The sequence below is a fragment of the Oxyura jamaicensis genome, chromosome 11, assembly GCF_011077185.1.
Source record: "Oxyura jamaicensis isolate SHBP4307 breed ruddy duck chromosome 11, BPBGC_Ojam_1.0, whole genome shotgun sequence".
Taxonomy (NCBI): domain Eukaryota; kingdom Metazoa; phylum Chordata; class Aves; order Anseriformes; family Anatidae; genus Oxyura; species Oxyura jamaicensis.
This window is the reverse complement of record NC_048903.1, coordinates 4,923,337-4,948,398: the sequence shown is the minus strand read 5'-3', so window position 1 is coordinate 4,948,398 and position 25,062 is coordinate 4,923,337. Positions and strand designations below refer to the sequence as shown.

Below are 25,062 nucleotides of genomic sequence, written 5' to 3'. Positions count from 1 at the left end.
TCAAAATATTTTACAGCATTCTTTGCCTCATCACAGTCCACAAAAGAGTAAAAGGCACACAACACTACTGAAACTACAAATAAGTATGGATAGACTTTGGTATGGACATCTGCACATTGAGAATTATTACTGCATTTAATTGTATCTTCTATGACTCTACAGTTTTCTATGGTATTTGACAAACTGCTTAACATCTGAACCAGTCACAGTCTGAAAGGTTCTTGAGCTAACTTTAAACTTTTTTTTTAAAAAAAAAAAAAAAAAAAAAAAAAAACACGGGTATTTGCATAACATTATAGTAATAGATATACTTTACTATATTGAACATATTTCAAGGTTAGTAAGAAGTTCTGGTAAAATGATATTCTGAAGATACCACATCACATGTTACTGAAACCAAAAAAAAAGGGGAGGAGGAACATACCCCTGTGAGCTCATAAACCAACAAAGATAACACTATACAACATTCTTATGTCTATTCAAAGTAGGGGTGGTTCTCAGAACACATTTTTGTGAAATTCAGTTGGGTATCCTGTACTGCTCATTACAATCTCCCTTTCCACTTACATGTTGATCCCTTTTATAAGAGGCTGTGGGTTGTTGGGAGATAAATATTAAGCAAGTTTGCTGTCTAATCCAAATGATTTTCTAGAATTTGTTTTTCAGAGGAGACTGACATATCACACACTCCTCATTGGTATCTAATGTAAGGTCAAATTCCTGTAGCCCACATTTTGCTCATCTGCTTTCCTTTAGCTGCCTAACCGTTACTGAGATCTCTTTCTGTACTTTTTCTGTCTCTTTGGGTACTGCTCAATGGATTGTCTTCAAGGGACACCTCCATTTACCCCTGTATACAGAGCATTTGTTTTCAGGCACTGCCTCCCTTTCTGATGCCCAGCTCTGCTTTTCTGCATGGCATCCTTATGTCAGATTAAAGAGGATGAGGCGTGGCAGCACTGCCTCTTTCCAGTGCTACCATTAAGGATGCAGAAGGACAGTCTTCCAACTTTCCACAGAGCTAGGGGCCACAGGGAAGGAAGTTTTTCAGTTTTATAGAAGAGCAATCAAAGTATTGCTTGAACAGGAGGCTGCAGGGAAGGGCAGTGAAAGAGTCACTTTCTCATAAAGGGGAAGAAATGTAATTAGCAGACAGCTTTACTGTCTGCAAACCGTTACAGGATTAGCTGTTAACACAGTATTTCTGAGTTCTGCTATCAACTCAAATTAAGAACATGCATTTACAAGAACACATCATCTTTAGAAACTATTTTGTTGATGACCTGAAAACCTGATCAGAGAAATGACTAGTTTGTGAGGAATTTTTCCTGTATGTTTTTTTCCTGAGGATATTCCTCACTATTATCAATATATGATTAGTTGTGTTAGATCATTCAAGTGTGTGGTAGGTAGTGATTATTTAATATCATTGGGGAATTTCACACAATGGAAAAAGTGTATCATGTTTCAGAAGAGTTTCTTTTACTGGCAGAGAGTACTTACTGTGGTCATAGTGGAGACGTGTCAACCACACATGTGATTTTGCTCACCTCTGGATATAGAACCATTCAGCTGGTGAATTTTAGACTGCAGGGAATTTATTTCTCATTATGACTTGAACAAGACTGGGCCTGGTTAAAGGCTAGATGAGGATCTTACAGGAAAGTTTCTTTCAAGGTCAAGTCTTGTTAATAGAAACTATAATTGCTTAATGATTTTCCACGCAGGTTTCTAAACTGTACAGTACAGAGAGGTGTATATAACCAATAGGGTATCTTCATGGGCTGAAACAATTCCTTATAGGAACCTAGGTGGCCTTTCAAAAATACATTTTATTTTCCTAGGACAATAGCCTTGTTGAATAAAAGTCATAATATTATTAAGACGGGTATAAGCACGCTGCTTTTGTCACATGCAGCAACGTCTTACGACTTGGTTGTATATTACAAACACTGTGTTTGGGTTGACGGCTCCTTTTTAGAGCAGCTGCTTCTATGTACTGTAGCTTGTAGGCTATGAGGCTTTTTTATTTTTTTAGATTTTACAAAGTACTTAGAAAAGCACTGTAGGTATAGAAGTATTTCAGAGAAAATTTGATGGCAGCATGAGGATTTTGTTGAAATAAAATTTGTTGAAATAAAAATAAAAATAATTAAAAAAAAAAAAACAGCGAGCCCAGGTTTTCCATCCCACATAAGGGTGTCATCTGTATAACTGCATGGGCTTTGTAATAAAATTATTTAAAATCTGTTTTTTACAGCAGCTCAGTAAAAGGTTAACTCTGCAGGGCTACATGTGCTTATGGTTCAGAAGTGTAGACTTTTGGAAGCAATGTTTTTCTCTGTAAAGATGAAGAGGGTTAATGCTAAAATATTTAGGGGATAATGTGACAAATGTCAATGTCAGCTTATGGCAGTAACATGCAGGTTTAAAAAAAAGGCTACATGTAAACCATGTAGCAGTGACACATCCACTGAAAAAAAGAGGGGGTGGGGAGGAATGGTTTTTTACATTAGAAAATTTCTGAATGGGTACTTCTTAGTCTTTCAAAGCTATTAGATTTTTTTTTTAGGCTCAACTCATAGCCCATTAAGCCTTATAGACAACTATCTCCAGATCATCTTCTGTGTATTTTTAGCAACACTTTCAATCATACATTTTATTTTCCACTAGTACTTTGTACTTTATTTTCCACTAGTACTTTGTATTCTACCATAGCATTTCTAAACAGAACCAGTATCTCCAGAGATGCATCATTTAAAGAAATTTCTTTTTTTAAAAAAAATAAAAAATAAAAAAATAAAATAAAACAAGCTTTAAAACAACTGGTATAAGTATAATCTTAGGGACAGGTGTCTACTTGGGTTATCAAATGCAAATATGTGTTTGATTCTTATCTACCATTTGTCAACACGAATACCATAGTCACAAGGCAATGTCGTACCCAAACCATGTGCCTGCTTCCAGGTGGAAAGAATGACTCACATATATCAATCTTTTTCTAGATATCACAATGGAACAAATACACACAGGTGTCACTACCCTGTACCATTATGTTCCTCTCACTTAGAATTCCAGCCAAGAAATAGCAAACTTCACCCTTGGAGAGACTCATAAATAGTTAAGTACCCTCTATCAACAAAGGATAAAAGGGAAAAATAACCAATAAAACTACATAATGAACAACTACTGAACAAACAGAGCTATAGCACTCAAACACAGTCAAGTTATTGCCTAGGCTATTACAAGGATTTTACAGTAATATCATTTGATTTTCTAGCTCCACAGCAATTATATCAAAGGTCTTTTGGTCTTTTACTCTTTTCAGTTGTGTATCATTGTTTTAAAATAAATTCTGTTATGAAGTCCAGGATGGGAAGGAACAACAAGAAGTTGTTCAAGGTCACAGATAATGATGTTTGATAGCATGTTTATAAATTTTGTTATCTTCTAACTCCTGGAAGTCAACTGATGATATATTCTGCTTCCTATGCAAAGAATACAGTAAAATACAACATATTTTGTCACTACAGATAAGGGAAGCTCAACTTCTTGATTCTAGATGCAAATTGGAATTCGCACAGTTCAGGTTAAATTGACTTTGGCTTCATCTCACAACATCTGAAATCATACTGCAGTTCTCCGGTGCTTTTAGGACATAATTAGATAAATTCATAGATTAAGCTGCTCCTGGCAGTAGTTGCTCTTCTGTGAATAGTGAACCAATTCCACAGCACATTGAAATACAAACTGTAGTTGCAATACCAAGTTGGCAATGCATCTTTGCTGTCAATTGTTGTGTGCCATATGGACCCACTTAAGCCTCTTCCTCTTTTGGCTCTTGAAGAGAAGGCAGCCATTGTGGCCAGTCATGAGGTCAGTTTGGAAACCAAATGGTCCAGGTGCAAAAACTTCAGCAGGGACATCTGCATCCATGACTGGTTTTTTGGCTAGATTTATCTATGTCCATATTTAGACATGATATCTGCCTTGCGTAATGTTACCATTTTCTGCCAAATAGACCCCAATAAGTCTGTTCTAATTTGTATTGTAAGTGATCACAAAATAAACCCAGTATCTCGCTATTTTTTGCATCCTATTCTACTCTTTACTTAAAATATGAAAAGAGCTAACATTCTTTTTTCAGACTGCTTATTCTATCAGATAATGCACATGGAAGTTCAGGTGAAGGTTCTAACAAACTCATATGTGGATATTAATAATTTCTTTTTTAAAAGTTAATGCCAGCCACCAAGGAAAGTTGAGATACTCAGAGGAAAGATCAGAAGTATAATTATAGCGATATTGATACAGCTACAGCCTCATACTTTTTACAAAATGCAAATACTTTATCCTTTGATACACAATTCTTAAAAAGACTAGATAGATGCATTTTAATCAAGCTTATTTTGTGCTCAACAGTATCAGAGTTAACAAATATCTAATGGATGTGTAAGTCGTACTTACATTTCCTGCTACAATTCTCTCAAAGGCCCAGATAATCATACTGGTCTCTTCTCACTTCAAAAAAAAAAAAAAAAAAAATGTTTTCTGAAATTTAAAAAAAAAAAAAATCATTCAGATTCTATTATCATTGCAGGGCTGTAATGCTATTTGAAGAGCAAGCAAAGTGCATTCTAAAATAACTCATGCATTTCATCTATTAATATTGTTCTGTTGGTACAAGATTTTCAGTTTGTCACTCTTAAAACAACACATCAAATTTAACCTTCAGTCTGGACAAAGTACAGATAAAGAGTACCTGTGCAAAATCTCAATAAAGAGTCTGACCTACCATTGTACTGTTCGACTTTGATACTGTTCTAACAGCATGCAATGCAAGAATCAAGGCATCATGAATCAAGGTCACAATATTTGCCAAAGACTTTCTAAAATTACATTTTTAAAAAAGAATTCTCTCATAAAATATGCAAAAGGTATATATTTCTATTTATATACAAAAATCAAAAGCTTAGATATGCCATATACCAGAATTCTTCTAGTTTCATTACTCTAATATATAGTATACTTCTGTTTTATATTATACTTTGTTACAGCTTTCTTAGTTTTAAAATGGATTAAACCAATCCTCTTTTTATTTTGATCTGGGGAAAAGCACATCTCTCTCTCTAATGTAATTAATCCCTGCCCTGCTTTCCCTCTATCTTTTGTGCCAAACTGTTACACAAACCACCCCTGGGTTATTTCTCCCAAGGTAACTTGAGTCCACTGGACATAGAATCTACAGACAAATCTGACATGACCCAAAATTACTAAAGTTATACAAATGTATTACAGGACTAAGCAGCTTTGTAACAGGCTCTTCAGCCTGGAGTAAACTGCACTGAAATGAAGACCTAAAGGCAAATAAAAATGCTGATTAGGAGCTGCATGCTGGTAGAAGTAGCTCTCAATTTTTAATTTTACTTTGCAAAACACAGTGCCAAACTCCTTGCTACGGGTTAGCTTTGAGCCTCTGCCGCAGTGGTCTGAACTCTATCTACAGGCCTTCAAGAAACTACTGATCAGCAGAATAAATAAATAAATAAATAGATAAAATGTTGTAGTATGCTGTCTCCAGAACAAATCTGCAAGAATGTTTTTTCTCCCAGAAAAGAAGGTGACAATCTGGAATGCTAGTGAACTGGCTGTTATTTGACATTGAGCCTTTGTCAAGTGACTGACAATAGGTTTCAGAAATATGTGAGCAGTAGCAGATGCACACAAGCCTTTGGAGAGCCCTAGAATTTAGTTGTAGGTATTTCATACCAGAAATCCAGGATTCCATCCAGGAAATGATTTAGAATTCCAGACACATGCACTACTCTGATTGGCATCTCAATAATGCCTAAGAAACACACAGGTTTCTTTGCTTGATTTTCATGTATGGATTCTGTCTCATATTAGTAATGAGCTGTTCCATTCCCGCCAGTGCATCTCAAGGCTGTACTGCACTCCTTCAATGATCACAGTGTCTCAGCTTGAGATTCATGCTTTAAAATATCACTAGAAGTGCGCAGCAGTTACCTAATTTAGGTATTTGCATGGACTATGTATAAATACATGCCTACGTATGCTGTATATGTGCATGCTACTTGGTTTCTTTTCCTTTTTGTACTAATAAATATGTAACAAAACTATCTGTAACTCCAGTTTTAAAAAAAAAATTGCTAGATGCCTCCTTTGCATTGTATCAAAGACCAAAAATAATTTTCTTATGTAGTTATCTTTAGGTAACAATGCAGAAACAGTGTGATCCTGATAATATGTTGAAATGCAAAGATCACATTCAGCTTTGTTGAGCTAATAACAGTTCTAGCAAGCAAACTCAGCACAATTTTTCCAATACGGCTTACAAATGTTATCAGAGTTCCCTCCTAAGCTGCACACATGAAGATGTATGTGATGGCCATACCATCTCTACAGTATCAGCCCTGCCAAAAGATACTGGCTAGAAGCCAAAGTCACAGCCTGCTCTCTAATGAAAACAGAAGAGAGATGATAAGAGAAGCCAAGGCGTTGGAATCAACACCAAACATACAAGCATAAATCTTCACAAAGGCAATGGCTTAGACTTGTTTGTTCTGTTTACTTCTAAAGTTTTTAAGTATGGCCACCATACTTAATCCACCCATTTCACACTGGCTTCAGACATCTGGAACTACTACTGGGGAAGAAAAAAATAATAATAATAATAACAAACCTCACAAAAAATACAGAATACTACTGGTGCCTTTACATTTCCTAGAAAACTGATAAAGAAATGGAACGTGACACCTTCCAGAATATACCCCATGATGGGCTTTAGTTATAGCCACATCCTTGAAGATGATCTATGAGGCTTCTCCCTTTTCCTACTGTCCTTTTGTTATCACGTTCTCAGCTGGGACACCTACACACAGCCAACCAGACATAACTAGGTTGTAACTAGGAGTCTTCACTCCCCCTACCCCAACAAATACACAGACTATGAGCATTTAGCTGGCTAACCTGTACCTGTTTGGAAAAACAAGATGTTTATTCAAAGATATAAAGCAAATATCAACTTATATTATAAATTATTAACATCATGTTTAATTCTGTTTTAAATTTGCATTTGTCAAATCATTACAGTGTCCCTTTGAGTGGTTCAACCTTACCTATAACTGGAAAAACATAGACAAACATCAAGCTCCTCTAAGTCTTCATGATCTCAGCATTAATACAGCAAATTTACATTTGTTAACTTGATAGATGAATTCTTCCATCTGAAGAGAAAACGTGGGACAAATGGCAATGAAACAACCTATAAATTTATTCTTAAAATACTTATAAAAGCAGTACTGTATTTGATCATACCAAAACAGAAGTTATTGTCATGTTCTTAGTAAGACTAAACATATATCAAGCTTAAAGGAAATCTCTCTACATCAGACTCAGATTCTACAAGAGGCTGTCAGCACAAATGTAAAGGATTTGGGGTTTTGAGATAAACCAGCCTTGAATAATAATCTTCTGATAAACTTAAAATTCCAGATGTTCTTTGTAGGTTCCAGACAACAGCTGTATTCTTACAGCATCATGAAGAGGTATCTGACCTGTTTTTAACAGGGAATGTAGGTAACCCAGCACAAATATTTTTTAAGAGAAGAACTTGACATATCCTAGGAGGTTATATCACAATCTCCTTCTATGGTTCTCAGAATATTTTAATGGGCATTTGTTAAGTAACACAATAATTTAAAGGCAATTTTGTAATTTACTTAGCCTTTTTAAAGTGAACAAGATGCATTCTTCCAATTTACTACCTCTGTGATAATGTTCAGGGCTAAACAGTGTTTTTAGCCTAAAAGTAAGCCTCCAGATTCTTACACTAGCACTGTTTTTTGACAAGTTCCTAATTAAGTGAACTCTTTGATACTGTAAGCTATAGCAGATCAACTACATAAAATGAGATGTCACATCTTCCCCATACATCAGGCATAACGCTACTATTTTCATCGGATCTTTACAAGACATCAGATATGTTAATATTTATGGAGTATACACCAAGGAATACTGCTAGAATTAATAAATAATAAAGCTAATATTTTTTGCAAAAATAAATCATCAGATATCTCATTATAAACTGGATGTCTTCAGCTGTAGATAATTTAGTACAGTAATAAATAACAAGAGAACACAGTGCTGATGGAATTATATTCCATTATTCAAAATATCTTGCTACTCATAAGAATGTATTCTTTTGTTTCCAAAATCATGGAGATAGAGCTGGTTTAAAATTGAGGGTACTTTCAAACAAATAAAATGTGGTTGCCTCTAATGTGCCAGCTAGGCATTATTGAATAGATTTATATAAGACATACTGCTTCTCAAATGTACTTCAGATTCATCCTGGGATGTGTCTTTGGCAAGATGTAGCTCAAAAAAAAAGTCTAGCCCATTGTTCCTATTGTCTCAGCTCTAATGGACTTCTTTCTTGAACAAAGTGCTATCTACAGATCTCAGGGTTGCCACTTAGTCTCACCTGCAGTATTCACAAAATTCAGGCATAACATTTGCAGTCCCCAAAGAGGTACAGATATCACAAAAAGGGGTGCAGCTTGTTTTCGAGCAACTATGAACAAATTCTTGGGAAGGTTTTATAAAGACCTTGCACAAAAGTTTGTTGCGCCTCCAGTATGACAAAACCAAATAAAAGCATTTGGTGTTTGTTGATGTTTGCATTCAACACTCTTAATAACTTTGTCTCATCTGTGCTGTAAGCTATTCCTACAGTTCAATTCTGTAAAATCACTGCCTAACTTGTGCAGTGTAGTCTGTCAATCCAGCAAGACTATGTGCCATCTTCAATGTCCTACCGAGTGCTGTGGGCTTGGCCCCTTCACTGCAGAGCTAGGCTTTCCACAGAGGGCTAGAGAAAAAGTATCGGGTTTTCACTGAAAGTCACAGGGAAGTGATGCTGAACTCCAGCAGACCTCCTCATTTTTAAAATCCCTGCCTATTCTCCTTGACATGGGACACATCTTCATTCTCTTTTTAATCTATGCCTGGTATGTATTGTACAAGCGTTAATTAACTGATAGCTACATAATTAAGAAAATGTGGCCATGGATCATTATAATTTAGTTTCAGACACTGACAACCATAATTGAAATACAATTCTAAAACTGCAACTTGCTGCCAAGCACAACAGAAATAGGAATATAAACATGAGGTTATGATTAAAACTCCAGAACCTTCAAAAGCAAGTCATGGCTCTGTTGCTTTATTTTCCTGTGCCTCTCTTCCTCTTTCTGTGGATTTCCTAATCTATACACAGTACATGACAGATTTACACAGGATTCTAGTGAATCACTAAGCCCAGTCTATTATTGAATTTCTCCGTATGTGACTTAGTGAACTGGTTTTATGTTAAAATTACATTTAAAAAGATAAGCCTAGACACTTTTTCAGCCCACAACAGATAACTTCACAATGTATTGTTTAGTATTCTGTGTCTCCATCTAAACGACTAGGTGATGATTTGTTTAAGCTTTAGGGGGTTTTAAATATATACTGATCAAATATTATGTAGAACAGCTTACAGGGAAATTATACATAAAATCGATGTTTAATTGATTAATTTACAAGTCAGGGACTTTTGAGACTAGAAGCAAATATAAAGTGGAAGGCATAAACTAAATTATCCACCAGGTGGGTTCCAATACGTTTCTATGTCTGCGAACTTAAAATCCTGGCAACACAAGCAGTAATGTCACAACAGAGGGTGTAACACTACCTAGTCAATAGGAAAGGAACAGAATGTTATTTACTTAAATTGCCATTGTTTTCAGTAGCGCTGTGGCGATTTACACACAGTGAGGACGTGGTTCTCAGGAATCTACAACATACCTCCCTTTTTATCATCATTTACTAGGTTCAGATTTGCTTTTTTTAGCCTATTGTAGTCACACTGGCAGGATGGGAAAGAAAGCAACCCATTTACACTGAATTTTAATGATATTATTATGCAGATGAGCCAAACTGCTCTATATCCAAGAAAAACTTCTAAGCCAAGTTTACAGTGAGCATAAAAGGAACAAAATCATAGTTTTTTAGTACCGAGCTCCTAGAGATGGCCAATACCCCTATTAGTCTCCTGTACAGCCCTCTACTCAATACTCCTGGTGCAGCGACAATATGGTCAGTGGGACAAGAAAGACATTGAGAGCATTAGGGAAGCAGAAGAGAAATGGGCAGAGAAATAAAAAAATAATTAAAGTATATATATAAAAAAAGCATTTTGCTTATTCTCTTTATGCTGTAGGCTGCATACAATGTGATTACAGGGACTTCCAGAGCTACTTTCAGTGCTCAGGAAACAAAAAGGGGTCCATAAACAAGGCTCTGAGTCACTGACCGTTTTCATTGTTCCTTTATTTGCCGTTGGACTCAACCCAGCACGGAGTGATGATGCAAAACATTGATTCCCACATTCAGAATCTGGATCTAGCTTTTGGGATCCCTAGTTTCCATCCTTCCACATTTGAGGTTTGAAGTTCTCTACGCTGAAATACATAGCCTGTAGCAGAAAAATGTGATGCCTTATTCAGAGGGATACCTTTCCTACTACAAGCATTCAAAGACCGTTTGAACCCTATCCTGCAAACACCTGTGTGTAACTTTACGCACACTGAAATCAACAGAGCAGGCAAAACACAAGGTTACACAAGTGAGTGGTGTGGGAGTGGGGCTTTAGGCATTACACATCTGCTTCTTTCCAAAAGGTAGGATGAAGTAAATCCTGTTTTCCACCTGTGAATTGGGTGAAGAATAGAAGTCAGGGGAGCAAACATCCTAAAAAACTTATTTTTATGGGGAAATTATGGGGAAAATATAGGTTCATTTGTCCTTTTCTTTTCTTTTCTTTTCTTTTTTTTTTAATATCAAAGTGGTTATTTTATGCATTTTTTAATGTAGGAATTCTGTGAGTTTATCCAAGGTAAGTATGCAAGCATTAAGAACATAAGAACATGGACATTGTTTGGGATTAAATTAAAACCATTTGCCTTATGCATGCTCATTTCCTTTTTTACTACTCAATTCCCCTATGATGCCATCTGATCACTTCTTGAATGTCCCCTGTGCTTTTGCCTTAACAATCTTGCCTGGTAGGCCATTCCACACATTTGTGATTCTCGGCATGAAAAAAATGCTTCCTGACATCTGTTCTGAATTTGTTTCTCTTTAATTTCCATTTATGCTTCCTTATCCTAACATCTGTGTCATTCTGAAAACGGTAATTCAGATTGACGTTATCTGTGCCATTTAAGATTTTACATTCCCTAGCTGAAAGCTACTCGTAACCACGTAGTGTTTTTGTAGTTCTTATTGATAGTTAGTTTAGAAACAATTCCTAGTTGTAATTCTTATGTTTTAGGCTATACTTCAGCTTTGTTGTTGGATTTTTATTCTCTTCTCGGGCACATTTCTTTCGGATTGAGGGCTAGCACTGTACTCAGTGGACCAATTTCAGCCCATAGGTCTTTCCCACAGCTGTCGTATAGGAGGAAAACAAGTAGAATTTGGCCCAATAAGCTTAATACGGGTATCAAGAGGATTGTATATTATGCTAATTCCTGCTGTGGGTTTATAGTGTGCCTTTGGTAGCTCTACAAATCCTGCACTTAGGAAACATTTCAATTGTTTCTCTCTATGGCTTAGATATAGAAACAAGTTGAACTCATCGAATATTAAGTTCTGATAATTTCACCCCACTTTGTCCAAACAGCCAGAGAGGTGAAAAGATTAACAAAACTACACTTAAGGTTCTCCCGGTCTACAAAAGAATTTGGGGCTACTTTTTCTATTTCTTCAAATCCCTAAGTCTGGGACTCAACTATATGGTTCTACCTGCCCTTAATGAAACAAATTAATTCCAAGATATGAACTGTCATACTGCCTAGACTCACATCAAGCAAAGCAATTAACAGCATATTTAAAAGCAATTGGAAAACAGTCCCACTTTATACGGCTTGCAATTATGATTCGGAGTTTAAAACGTAACAGAATTTTTTCTAATACCAGAAAAAAAATGAACTAAAACAAAGCTATATGGTAGCTGATCACAGAGTCTGGGCTAGAGGTTCAAGCTGGAGAATATAAACATTAACTATTGATCCCTTTTTTATGGTAGCAAAGAGATATAGTTCATAGAGAGCTGTCTCGCATCATTAACCAAGGTTTATCCCTCTGCTTCCGAAGTACAAAAATTACTTAGATTTTCTGAAATTATCAAAGGACGTGGTACTTCAGGTATTTTTATTCTAACTTATTCGTGACTATTGAACTAGTACCTCCAGCATGTGTCCCGAAGGTGCTAGGGAATGATTAAATTGGTACTGCATAGAAAGGTTCAAGCAATAATTGCTAGCACTTGGCTGCCCTACCTAAATTCCCCCCAAAGTATAACCTTTTACAGTTCATTCAAGTTTCAGTATCAAGTTCATAGTTTTCTGCCTGGATATGAACAGATGACACACTTAAAAGTATCATTATTACATTTAATCCCTGTAACAGGATAAGAAAATTAGAAGTGTTTCTCTATACTTAGAATGAGTGGATGTTCTATCTAGGTGACATAGGCCTTTGTAATGGAAAGCTGCATGTCCATCATTTAGAAATTGTTTATTCTAGATTGAAAAAAAAAAATAAAGGTGGCAATTTTATTTTTTTAAAGGTTTGTCTTGATTCATTCATCTAGATTAAGTGATTAAGTAGGGGATTCTGAAATACTTAAATGTGATCCAGTTTATGCCATGAGAATACATCCAATTAGAGTAAAAAAAAAAAAAAAAAAAAAAAAAAAAAAAAACATGGTAGAGGTGTATGTGTGCGTGTAGGAGGGCAGACCAACTTTAAAAAATGAGACATTCAAGAAGTAGCATGTCACCTAAATATCAAAGTAAAAATCCTGCTCTTTGTAGCCGGCAGAGAACTCCTTATTGAACACACTGTTAGTGGAAAGGTGGAACAGGAAGGAACTGATCTCAATATCAGTTTTAATTAAAGGGCGGGAGGGAAGAATTTTACTATATCATATTATTTACAGCTAGCCCAGTAGCTAGATTATTTTCCTTTAAACAGGGATTGCAAACAGCAAATGCTGCAGTCTAATTACTCCTGCTAAAAAGTATAAAGTTTTGTGGTTTTGTTTTGTTTTTCTTTAAACAGTCCTCGATGTTATCTGAAGTAAAATGAGACAGCTATTTTACATCATGTTGTTCAGGTTGCATACTTTAGGCAGGAAACAAAGGCATTTTCACAAAATGTTTGATATTCTGGGACATACTAGAAATTCCTGTACTTCCAAGTCATGCTTCCTGTCTTACAAAACAGGCCTGGGCTACTGACCGTGCTCTCACTAAGCCTCTTCCCTGGTAAAAAGGTAAGTTTCTTTCATGGTTATATCATTTTAAAGCCTATTCAGATGTGATAACATTTTTGCTCCTGTATCTTGGCAACATGATTTATTCCGTTAACACTGAGTGTTGCAGTCTCAAAAAGCTGTACCATCTGGGTTGAATTAATAGCCTACCCAGAGAAATAAATGAGAATGGTCTGCTATAATTAACATGTAGGTAAAGTATATTTAACAGATTATTATAATTAATATGTCAGTTACTGATTTCATGCTAAACAGAGTTGTGAACACAAGATATTAAGATTAGTTACCCTCTCTGTATGCGCTTTGAAAAAATGCAATGGAAGAACAGATCCACAGAATCAATAAAATTGACCTTAACGTTAGGAATATCAGATATGAAATTTTAAGCAGAGAGGCAGTGTAAGGTGTTATGGAACAGCAGGAGGAAATCACTGGTTACAGGAATTCAGAATGAATACCCATAAAAGTCAAATCTGACTCTAAAAAACAAGAACAACAACAACAACAAAATGCAGGAGTGGTACAAATACTACTGAAGGCATCCGTCTGTAAAGACTGACGTGGCAGATCTGTTTCTTAAAGATGTCTTGGTTTATAGAACATAAAGTGTAGGATACATTAGACAGCCAACAAGGGATGTGGATCTGATCAAAATTCCATCATTCATCCACACATAAAAACATTTGTGTGTTTTTTGGTAGGCTTTTCATAAAACACAAATGTTAGCTAAGTTTTCACAGGTTACCCTAAGTCCAGTGGTTGTTAGAGTGACTTCCACAATAACATCCATCCCCCAAGAACATAAAGCTCCATTTCTTCAGCTACCCCACAAAATATGGGGTACCCCACTTTGTTCAGGGTCTTAGGGACCTTTTTGGCAGAACTGAGTATAATGATATTGCCAAGAGCTATCAGGCAAACAATTATAACTTCACAATTAATAGTGTACATCTTTATTATTGCATTGTAAGAAATCTGGAAATATACAGACCTGAAGACTAATATTTGAAGATAATCCCACTCCTTAGCACACAGAAGAAAAAAAAAAAAAAAAAAAGGCTAAAAAGGCTTCCAACTGCACTCCTCACCCAGCCAGCACTGCATAATTAGTGCTTTTGTGTTTCCAGATTATCTTTAAACTGATGTTATTATAAATCTTGTTTATTACTGAAAAGACTAAGGGTCATTTGACAATGGTGTTAGGCACAGTACAAACAAAATATGTAGGAGAATCCATTCTACACGGCTTGCAATTTAAATAGAGAAGACAAAGAGGAGATGAAAGGGACAAATTAAATTCAAATGCAGTTAGAGAGCCAGGGGAATTCCCTGCTTTATCCCGACTTTCACTTTATGCACAGGCACAAAAGTTAAATGAAATACAAGAGTAATATTTTTTAACACATTTGGGATGACAGAATCATGAAATACTTATAAACAAGGCAACAGATTAAGACAAAGAAACCTAAGCCAGACAATGCTATTCAGCACAGGTCTCTTAGAACAATAAGGAAAAATATATTGAAACTAAGGTTAAAATTTGTTTTTTAAAATAACAATATTTTGGTGGAAAAGATGATTAATCAGCAGAACTTTCTGCTAGTGGAACTCCTCCAGGATGCCAATAGGTTGTGGAAAACACCAAATGCAAGACTGGCAGGCTGACTGCAGGGAACATTTGGTGCTTATGGGATTTCACAATTAGATATCTGAAAAGGAATGCTACAGTATTCTACAGTAATTGTCACAATTTAAATAATTACTTTAGCCGATTTCTATAGATTAAGAAATCAAATCAGCCAAAGGGATAATTACAGGCATGGCAGAAGGTTTCAATAGCATCTAGCTTGAGATTAAGATAAAGGGCAACCCTTCTGCATTGCTTTCACCTTCATGCCCACCACCATGATGCCATTAATACCCCCCAACACTCGCAAGACTCATTTCTAGGTACAAGAAATAATCCAAAACAGTTATATTCCCAGCTCAAACTCACATTCTATTGTGAAATACATCACATTTAAGTTCTGCAGAGTAATTTGACCTTAACATTACCAAAGCAACAATTAGGATTTCTGAGAATCAAATATGTTTTCTGATTCATGCTTTACCCTAGAAAATCTGATCTTTGTCTGACAATTTTAAGCAAGGTGGATCTACAATCTGTTCCAAAGCCATAAATCCACATTTCTTTAACTGTCCAGAATCTTCTTTGTACAAAATAACATACTTGTGGGAAAAGAAGTCAGGATCTTTTAAGAACTGTTCTTGTACCTTCTGGAAGGATATTAATGTTGCTAACAATTCTCACTGGATATCTCCCTTCCTGCACTATAGGTGGAGATTTAAAATAAATTATTCTGAAATTTTATGCTCTCACAATATCATTTCTGCATAAAATTGGAGTGTATACCATAAACAGTTCTTTATTTAAATTGTCTTTATATATAAATTTAATGTTATCAGAAAGGTTCTACAAGAATACCCCTGACACTAATGCAGATTTAACATATTGTAACAGTCACCAGCACGTGCCCCTTAATATACATGGGACATTGGATTAGGGAAGCAGAGCGGTATTTGGCAGGAGGAAGGATTCACATATAATGATCATATAATCCCATAAATGAGTTTACAGACAGATCTCGGAGCCCCACTACTTCACTCTGTTTTGTTTCCTTGGTGGCTGGACAACTTCCTACATTAAGTGGTAGCTAGAAAAAGCTATGAAAATATTTGCTTGATAGTATGCGACTACCACCTTCTTCACAAATTCAGCATTTCTTAGATAAATGTGTTTCTTGCATTTTAAATAGAAAATGAAAAGATGTACTAAGTTCTATCTTTCCAAGAGTATTCTCGAATAGGTGACCTATGTGCTTCCTACTGTATTTAACTCATGCATTACAGGATCTTACAAGCTTGATGCTAAATGAAAGGCTTTTCTAGCTGGCTGATATCTATTTATTTGCACAGCATCCCAGGTCTACAAGGTACCTTGCAACAAGTGAAAAATGCTAAACAAAGAACATTATTGCTTTCCTGAGGATATTATATATGGAGAGCGGCTAAAAGGCAAAGAGCAGCTACTTAACAATTCTCTCCAGTAAACAAATGCAGGGGAAGGTCATGATATTGAGCAATATTGTTATCAAGTGCCTGGGACTCATGCACCTGAGTATTCTTTTTGGAAAACAGCTAGTTTACATAAAGGAAATACCTGCATGTCTTCTGGTCTGAAGTGAGTTTCAGCAGGCAGGTAGGGAAGGTAGTGTTACAGTTCCATGTGGGCCAGACATTGGAAGCTTATTCATAACAGAAATGCTTTCTGGATGTTAAAGAGTCAATACTATGTGCTTGCAGTGCATTTCCTTTTCAGGAAGAGGTAAGAATGATAATTTCAGTGTGGGCTACTGGCTGAGTCATACTATAAAGTACACACTTTTCATTTTCTTTTTTACTGTACCATACATTAGATACATGCACTTAATTTAGTTATCGGTGCATATGGAAGTGTCATTACATGCCATACAGGCAATGGTCCACAAGTGACCAGGGCTGTCTTTTGGCATAGTGGGAACCCCCACCCTAAAAGTTCCATTTCTTCAATGAAATCCTTTCCAGAGATTCTAAGGCACTTTTTCTGTCAGGTCTTATTCTCCATTAAAACGATAAGCATGTAATATATACTAGGGAATATTTTTAACAGTATTTTCTTCTAGGGAAAAAAAAAAAAAAAAAAAAAGGCCTATCTGTGGTCTTATAGAAATCCAATGTCAAAAAAAAACATATATCCTCACCTGAAAAAGCCACACAGATGAGTTTGTTCCACAGCCAACACCTCCTTTTAAAAAGTGGAGAAGTATTATCCTAAATCAAGAATTGAAAGGGTCACGTTACAATCCACACAGGGGACAGTTCCAGTATAATTAAATAATATACAACACAACCATGTGTGCTACAGGAGCAGTCCTCCTGGAACAAGGACAATATACATCTGGGGAAAATAAGATTTATTCACAAAGAATTCTCCAAGAGACATCAATCTAAATGAACAACAAGAAGAGCAGGTGAACAAAATAAGGAAGCAAAGGAGAACAAGGAAACATGAGAAGCAGCACGATAAACTTCGGTCACAGCCCACAGCCTGCTTAAGCACCGCAAGCTCATCAAGAGCTTAGACAGGCTTTGGTTAAGCAGGACCAAGCTTTATGGCTTTACTTCGGCCACTGGAGGGCTCTTACATGTTTTCCATGAACACCTTGGTGAAGAATCAATATTGCAAGTGTTCTTGCTAATAGTTTCCCAAGTTGCTATCATGACCAGCATGCCAGTGCAATTTCATGCAAATCAGATTCAGTTTAAAGTGCTTTTAATTTATCTGCAATTAAAAGGTGAAAAAAAAAAAAAAAAAAAAAGAAGAAGAAAAAACCCTCTCAAGTAGAGGCTATCCATTTCTTCATAAATAGGACACCTTTTCAGAGACTCTCTTTTGTATGTAGTGGTAGGAATGAGATCAGTACAAAACACAAAAGGAATAAGGTATCAGTGCTTGGTATTGTGAGGGCATTACCCGGATTCCCCGTCAAGTTTCAGTCCTGCACAAGCAATAATAACCATTACTGGGCTTTTTGGTTTTCAGTCACTGCTGTGACTCTCAATGCAATGAATACAACAGAAAACATTTCAAAATTGCTCATAAAAATCTTTTATTTTTCCACCTTTGAAGAAGTGTTGGGAGAGTTTCTGACAAAAGAAGGAAGTAATTTCAGTGAAAGGGATAATGAGAAGTATGTTGAAAGAGAAAGAGTATAGAGGGCAGGAAATGCAACAATAAAGTTCAATTAAATTATAGAACAAACTCCAGCAGTGAAGTATATGCTGATTTTTTTTTTTTCTTTACCTAAGAACAGACAGGAAAAGATCTATGTAGGTTATTGAAGATAAAAATATAACCATTGGATAATATATTGATCTTTGCCTCAAAAGCTGATGTTCTGCTGAATACCTCCCATTCTTTTCAACAATTCCCTTTTTGTAGCATTGCTGAGGAAACCAGAAGAAGTGCAATACATGGAGGATCTAAAGTAGCATCCCTCAGTCAGTGATGCTATTCATTTCATGTTATGGAGACCAACTGATGCCAAGGAATAAGGTGGTACCCTTGTGAGTGACACATGACACTGAAATCAGACCCCTCTGACATCAGAAGCCATTTCAAGCCACCTACCACCTTAACAGCCAGTGATCTCATTCTGATGTTTCCTTTAGTTCTTTGAGATCTAAGGGAGGGTGGGGAGAAAGGACTTAAAAAATCAAGATAACTGAAAGAAATCACTGTTTGTTTTAGTTGTTTTCTACTTTAGAAATGCAAGTATACATCAAAAAAACTCAAAGTTTCGGAAAATACACTTAAGGTCCCTACAAAACCTACCAGAAATGTTCCCAATGTTTTGTCTCTGCAAGTCCTTCTTAAACCCTAGGAGCAGCCTCCACGTTGCCGTAATTGTGACAACAGGATTTTGTCCTTAATTCTCTCATAGTGCGCTAGCTGGGAGGCAGGCTGGCGCTGTGGATCCCTGCGACACCCATGAGGTTTCACACACTTCCAGCTTTTCAGTAGGTGCTGCCCATGTGGCATGAAAGGTTACTTTAACTACTTGTGATCTTGTGAGGACAGAAGGACTTGTGTTAGCCAGGATAACGCCAATCCATAAATTAACTGCAAACAGAGCAACAAAAGCCTACAGGATGCTCTCTGCGTTGTGAATTTGCCACACACAAAATACCACAATGGCAACGTCAGTGCTCCGACCCAGCACTCCTGAGACAGGGAGACCTCTTAGCGTTGTGTAGAAGAGAACAGGTACAAGTCACACTTGATGCCCAGAATTAGGAGACACAAAGCAAACTAACTTCTGCCAGCTGTGCCGATCCACCCTAGGGAGGTACAGTGAGATATCTGCATTGCTAGCTGCCTGGCTATAGCTAAAAGCTCCAAAAGACAGGTCACTTCAACTGCAGTTTGGTTTTGAAACTGACTGAAGACTACGCTTTTCCCATATATTGGCCTTCATCTTTAAACCAATATACACACTAAGACCAACAGTTATATGTAGAGAGGGAAATCCAAACTGACTTTAAGATTAGTGCCTGGGCTTACTTCGTTTTCTTGGTTAAGCCAAAATTGCTATCCTCTTGATTTCCACAGCAGCTAAGGAACCTCTACTTTTAAGTGCCAGCACTTAATATATGGAACTGGTCATCCAAAAAAAATTAATATTGTAATTGAGCTGATCTCTGAGTGCAAAAGACTATATTTACAGTGCACTTGACAACGAAAATGAGTGTTTTGTAGGATTAGTGATTAATTCATAAGCATTATATGTATGGCTCACTGTCACTGTTTCCACTCGTGCAACCAAAGCAAGTCCACTGACACAGATTACCAGACTAGGGTTGAAAAGGCAAACCAGTGGTTAAAGGGTATTCAATATGGAGAATTAATCCTTTTACACACCTAGCTTTAAAAACAAAAACCGGTTTTCATTGCTTTTCTTTAGGGCAGAAGCATAAAATAAACAAAAACCTATAGAATGACCTTTAGAAGCATATTAAATGCATATATTGCTTGCAAATACTGGAAATGCGGTATATCGTCTTGTGGAGTTTCGATATGGGAAAATGTTTTTATATGTATACAATACAGGTACAGATACACATCTTTCCAAAAATACCTTAGCACAGAATTCTATATTAAAGTTAAAAAGCACTAATAGTGAAAATAGCTTCTATTTTTAATTTTCAAATTATAAAGTTGGCTTAGGTAAACATTTTCTCCTTAAAAAGGAATAATACATAATGACAGAGTGATAAGAGCATAACAAATTATAAAGGACATAAAAATAATTAACCTGTAGAAATTAAAACACTCAGTACTTCAGCACCTAGAATCCATTAAAAAGTGTTGGGACCACACTATGCAAAAAAGCAAAGAAAACAGTCACCAAGCTGACAGCCCTAATGTTTAATGTTCTTAGGCATTTTTTTTAAGTGTATTTGCTGATATTTGCAATTCTTACAATAAAAACTAATAAAACACATGAATATATGCATTTCTTTTATCCTGTGGTGCCAGGTCTGAATTGTTGATCACGTTGACTTCTCTCTGGCCTTCCACCCAACCTGAGAACAATAACCGGCAGCCGTGTCGTAGCCGTCAGCTGTAGCTGCAAGGTTAAGCAGCACGTCCCACTTGTTTCTTCATTTGAATAAATTAGCTCCTCTTCGAAGGAGCTGTTCTACTAAGGTGTGCAAGAAGTCTGCCTTGTATGAAGATATTTGGAATCAGAGAGCATATCTGCCTGTCTCCTGCTGGATACCCCGGCGAAGCCATCGGCACAGCCAGAGCCCTGGAGCACCGCGAGGCAGCCGCCTCTGGGGGCCCAGCAGCAGCACAGCTGCCTTGGCAGGCACCACTCCTTGCTAAGCAGTGCAAGCAAAGCCATAGCATTTCTGGTTCCCAGCAATAACTTGCTTAGTGTCAGTTTTCTTCTCTGTTTTTTAAACCTAATGTGATTTACTACCTTTTCTGCAAAGGACTGAACCATACTCTCCTCTACTAAGAAGCCTCAGCAACAAGGCCCCCAAAAATTCAGCTGTCACTGGCTGCTCCGGTTCACAACTGAAGTGATTACAGCAAGAGTGCTAGACACTTCCAAACAAAAGCTGAATATTAATTAAAAGGTCTAAACACTATTTTAATAAGAACAGAGGTATCCCAAATTAACAGCCACTCCTGAAAGCTGTGCCTCTGCTTTCCAGAGCTGTGTTCAGCTGCTTCACTTCAAGAGAGGGAGCTGAACGCAGCCCTCCAAACAAGAAAAGCTCCTTAGTGACAATAATTGGCATTTTAATCAAGACATGGGCTCTAGGATTCTTGACATGTAAAAGCATTTTTATTTGCTGAAATGGAGAAAAATCCTACCAGAAGGTTTACAAAAATACCAGAAGCTTCAGCAGTATCTGGCTCCTCAATGTAACATTATTCCTGTCAGAATTCCGTATTTTGGCACCCTGCTCTATTTCCAACATCAATGCACGAAGCAATCGCAAGTGCTGCATTTCAAAACAAATTAAGTGTTAAAATTGATGTTCTTCATTCAGTTCACTTAAATCATTTCTAGTTAACAGGAGTGATGTTGTATTGGAAAACAAAGCACCAGAGTCACACTGAGTAAATGCAGCCCGCCTCTACCTTCCTTAAAGGCCTCTGCAAATACACTCTTCACCTGCCATTTAAAAGGGAAATTGAATTCCTTGTGCACTCATGTTTTAGAAGGGTATGTTGCTTTGTGTGAGCTACCAGGTACCCAGGGCTGTTCTGATGATGTGACTGGGACTCCATGATAAACTGATTTACTCAATACACCACGGAACCATGGGGCAGCAGAGGGGCAGGTGCTGAGCTCTGTGCTCTGGGGACAGCGACAGCACCCGAGGGAATGGCACAAAGCTGCATCAGGTGAGGGTCAGGATGGGTGCTAGGAAACAGTTCTTCACCGAGAGGGTGGTCGAGCACTAGAACAGGCTCCCTAGGGCAGTGGTCACAGCCCCAAACCTGCTGGAGTTCAAGAAACATTTGGACGATGCTCTCAGAGTCTGATTTGGGGCAGTGCGGTGTAGAGACAGGAGCTGGACTCTATGATCCTTGTGGGTCCCTTCCAGCACAGGATATTCTAACATGCCAAACCTGTTAAGTTATGAATAAATGCATCTTCCTTTGTCATGATGGAATTACAACAATGGTTCTTAAAGTAGATGAGTTATACCAAAAATTGTGTGCTGTAGGAGCCTTTTCTGACGGATGTGATCAAGCAGAGTGTGTTCTGACTCGGTGAAAGTGTAAACACACAAAGCAGCACATTTTCCAGGGCTGCATAGAAATAAATATTATCTCAGAATTCAAGTGTGAATGGTCTTTGATTAAATAAACTGGGTACTTTGATTTTTATGGATCTATAACGTTGATATTTAATGTTCTGTTGTTATAAATGATAAATGGAGTTTAAACACACATAACAAAAAGACATTTACAACTATACTGTAACTTTTGTCAGACAGTAATTTGCATTTAATAATTTCAGCCATTTCATTATTCAGAATTTCTGTTTTCCTTTTTGGGCTTTTTGACTCCTCTTTTCCTCTGAGCTTAGGTTACTTTCTCAATGCAGCAAACTATTGGGATATAATGGTTAAATAATGTGAAATTGCACTGATGCCAGTGAAATAAAAGTGAGTTTTACAAAACCAAGTTCCTTCCCTGAACATAATAACAGTAAATTTCTAGTGTCCTGTAGTGCAATATCCATTAGATTTATTATGTTGCAATTCCCAATCCCACTAGTTCTGCCTGAGGGTGAGTATATTACATTTCATCACAGTTTCATTTTCTCCTACAGATGAGAAATGGGAATGCTATTGCAGTTATGTAGCATGCATGTGTTAAATCTGATCTCTAATAAAATCAAACACATCACAACTCACAGCACTTTAGCACAGCGTCGGCAAAATGAAACACCATCTGTCATCATGTAGAGGCTGCCTTATTGTAACACAAAATCAAACTGCTCAGTGTGAACATTGTTATTTAATAAATGGGTAAATGGAAACTGATAATTATGAACTTATTTATTTTAAATGACTGGTTAAAGCTACAAAAAATGCATTATAACTTATCAATTAGACGTATGGACATTATACTAACACCAAGAGCAAACATCCATAAGCCAGAATTTTAAATGCATTAGTGAAAGAGAGATAAATATGTGAAACAGACACTTTCAAAGACCTGTCAAAATGTACACTAAGGATAGGAACAATGAGGCAAAAAATTCATTGCCTGTACTAATGTGACAATTGTAGTTTCTGATATAAAAACAGCTGAAGCCTATGTTGTTAAAGGATTGCTACTTGCAGCAAGCTGGAAGATGAAATTAACATCAAGCTATGGTCTTAATGGGCTCTGATGCTAAAGGTTAGTCATCTTTCTAATATTAACTGGATTTCCAGGAGCTTCTAGTTTGGCCTTTTTAATTCATATCAGACTCAAGAACGATGTGACATATTTGCTGTTAGAGAATTAATTACCTTAGAGAAAAAAGCATTTGTCAGCTAAACTGTTCTTTTCAATTGGCAACAACAGATAAAACAAGACTTCATGTTTATAATTACCAGAATCTGGATTTGACAATTTAAATGCCAGTTTCTAGTAGTCTCTGTTTGTTTTGCTGTTATAACAAAAACCTGAGTCACTTACCCTCAAAAAGGGACCTTTATAACCAGAATATGAAGGTTTTGAAGAGCTATTACTGTATCTACAAAGATAACGTGGTCTGAGAAAATCTTAATAGTCCCATTGCCCTCATAGCACATCTAAAGGACCCCTGAGCCTGGTACAATGTCACCAGGAGGGTCTAACACAGGAGCAGCGCGGTTGCCTGATGTCTCAGGGAACAAATAATGCCAGTCAGATCTCCCAGGTTTCGCAGTGAGAGCTCCCTGTCCTGATGATATTGCATCATGACCTGAACAACCACTAGCCACTCCAGCAGAAATGTACTCATGGATTTGCATTTAGGAATATTCTGCTGATTTAAGACTCAGGTTATTATAAAAATTTCAGTATGAACAAGAATTTCATTTTTTAGCCATTCGTTTTTATGCTTTGTTACTTTAAGGGTTTTGTTTGTTTAAAAACAAACATTTATAAGTAGTGTGTTCCTTAGGAAAAAAACCTTGTCCCCTGTTCTGAGCATGCCATTTATGGAGCTTGTATGCACAAGTGAGTGCAGCCATGAACAGAAATCCATGATTCCTACAGTAGAATTTAAATCTACATGCGTGGTTACATTTTGTGTTCCACTTATTAGACGGCAGATGCAATTTTAAAAATTTGACAAAAAAATGAATGAGAAAATGCATTTAGTCTTAAATAAAATTCTCAGCATTTAAGACTGTAACAATCCAGGCAGTTATTTCTTTGGCTTGCCTTGCTGCTCTTAGGCCTTGAAGCACCTCCATGTGTCATACAGCAATACCTACCAGGCAAGACCCCAATAAAACTTAGGCACCAAGTGGTAAAATAAAAACAGTGAGTGTCCTTTATCCTGCGAATTCTCAAGGCACCGTACGATACAGCCATTTACCTACCACTGAAATGCAGCCACTTGCAGTGAGAAACACAGCAGCTGTTTAACAGCCCACATTAACACTACGCAGCAGTCTAGGACAGGCGGCAAGGAAGAATACCCTATTGAGATGAAAGTGGAAAGAGAAATTACAAAACCTAACTATAATTACCAGGGTTGGACTGAGGCCAGGAAACAGTCACTATAGCATCTTGAATAACCACAATAAGTCTGCAACTTGGTTTTATAGCTCAGCCAGGAGATGGCATCTCAATCAGCACAGAGCTCTCTAAGACCATACTGGGACACTGCTTTTAGTGGAGAGCGAAAGGGAAATTAGGGATGGCATATCAGCTTTATGCAGAGTTGTCATGGTTCTTGTTGGCTAAAATTAGATCTTGAACATTAATTTAATGTAGAGTTTTTGTGTTGATTATATCAGATTAGGAAATTATACAATCATAT

At 36.9% G+C, this 25,062-nt stretch overlaps 1 long non-coding RNA gene across 1 annotated transcript in view; it reads right to left on the bottom strand.

Annotated features, from left to right (window-relative positions):
* LOC118172958 overlaps positions 1 to 7,249 on the bottom strand; it is a 59,268-nt gene extending 52,019 nt beyond the window's left edge. The window contains exon 1 of the long non-coding RNA XR_004753937.1: positions 7,140 to 7,249. This is a non-coding gene — a long non-coding RNA (uncharacterized LOC118172958). The remainder of the gene's footprint in view (positions 1 to 7,139) is intronic.
* Between the last annotated feature and the right edge of the window lie 17,813 nt (positions 7,250 to 25,062).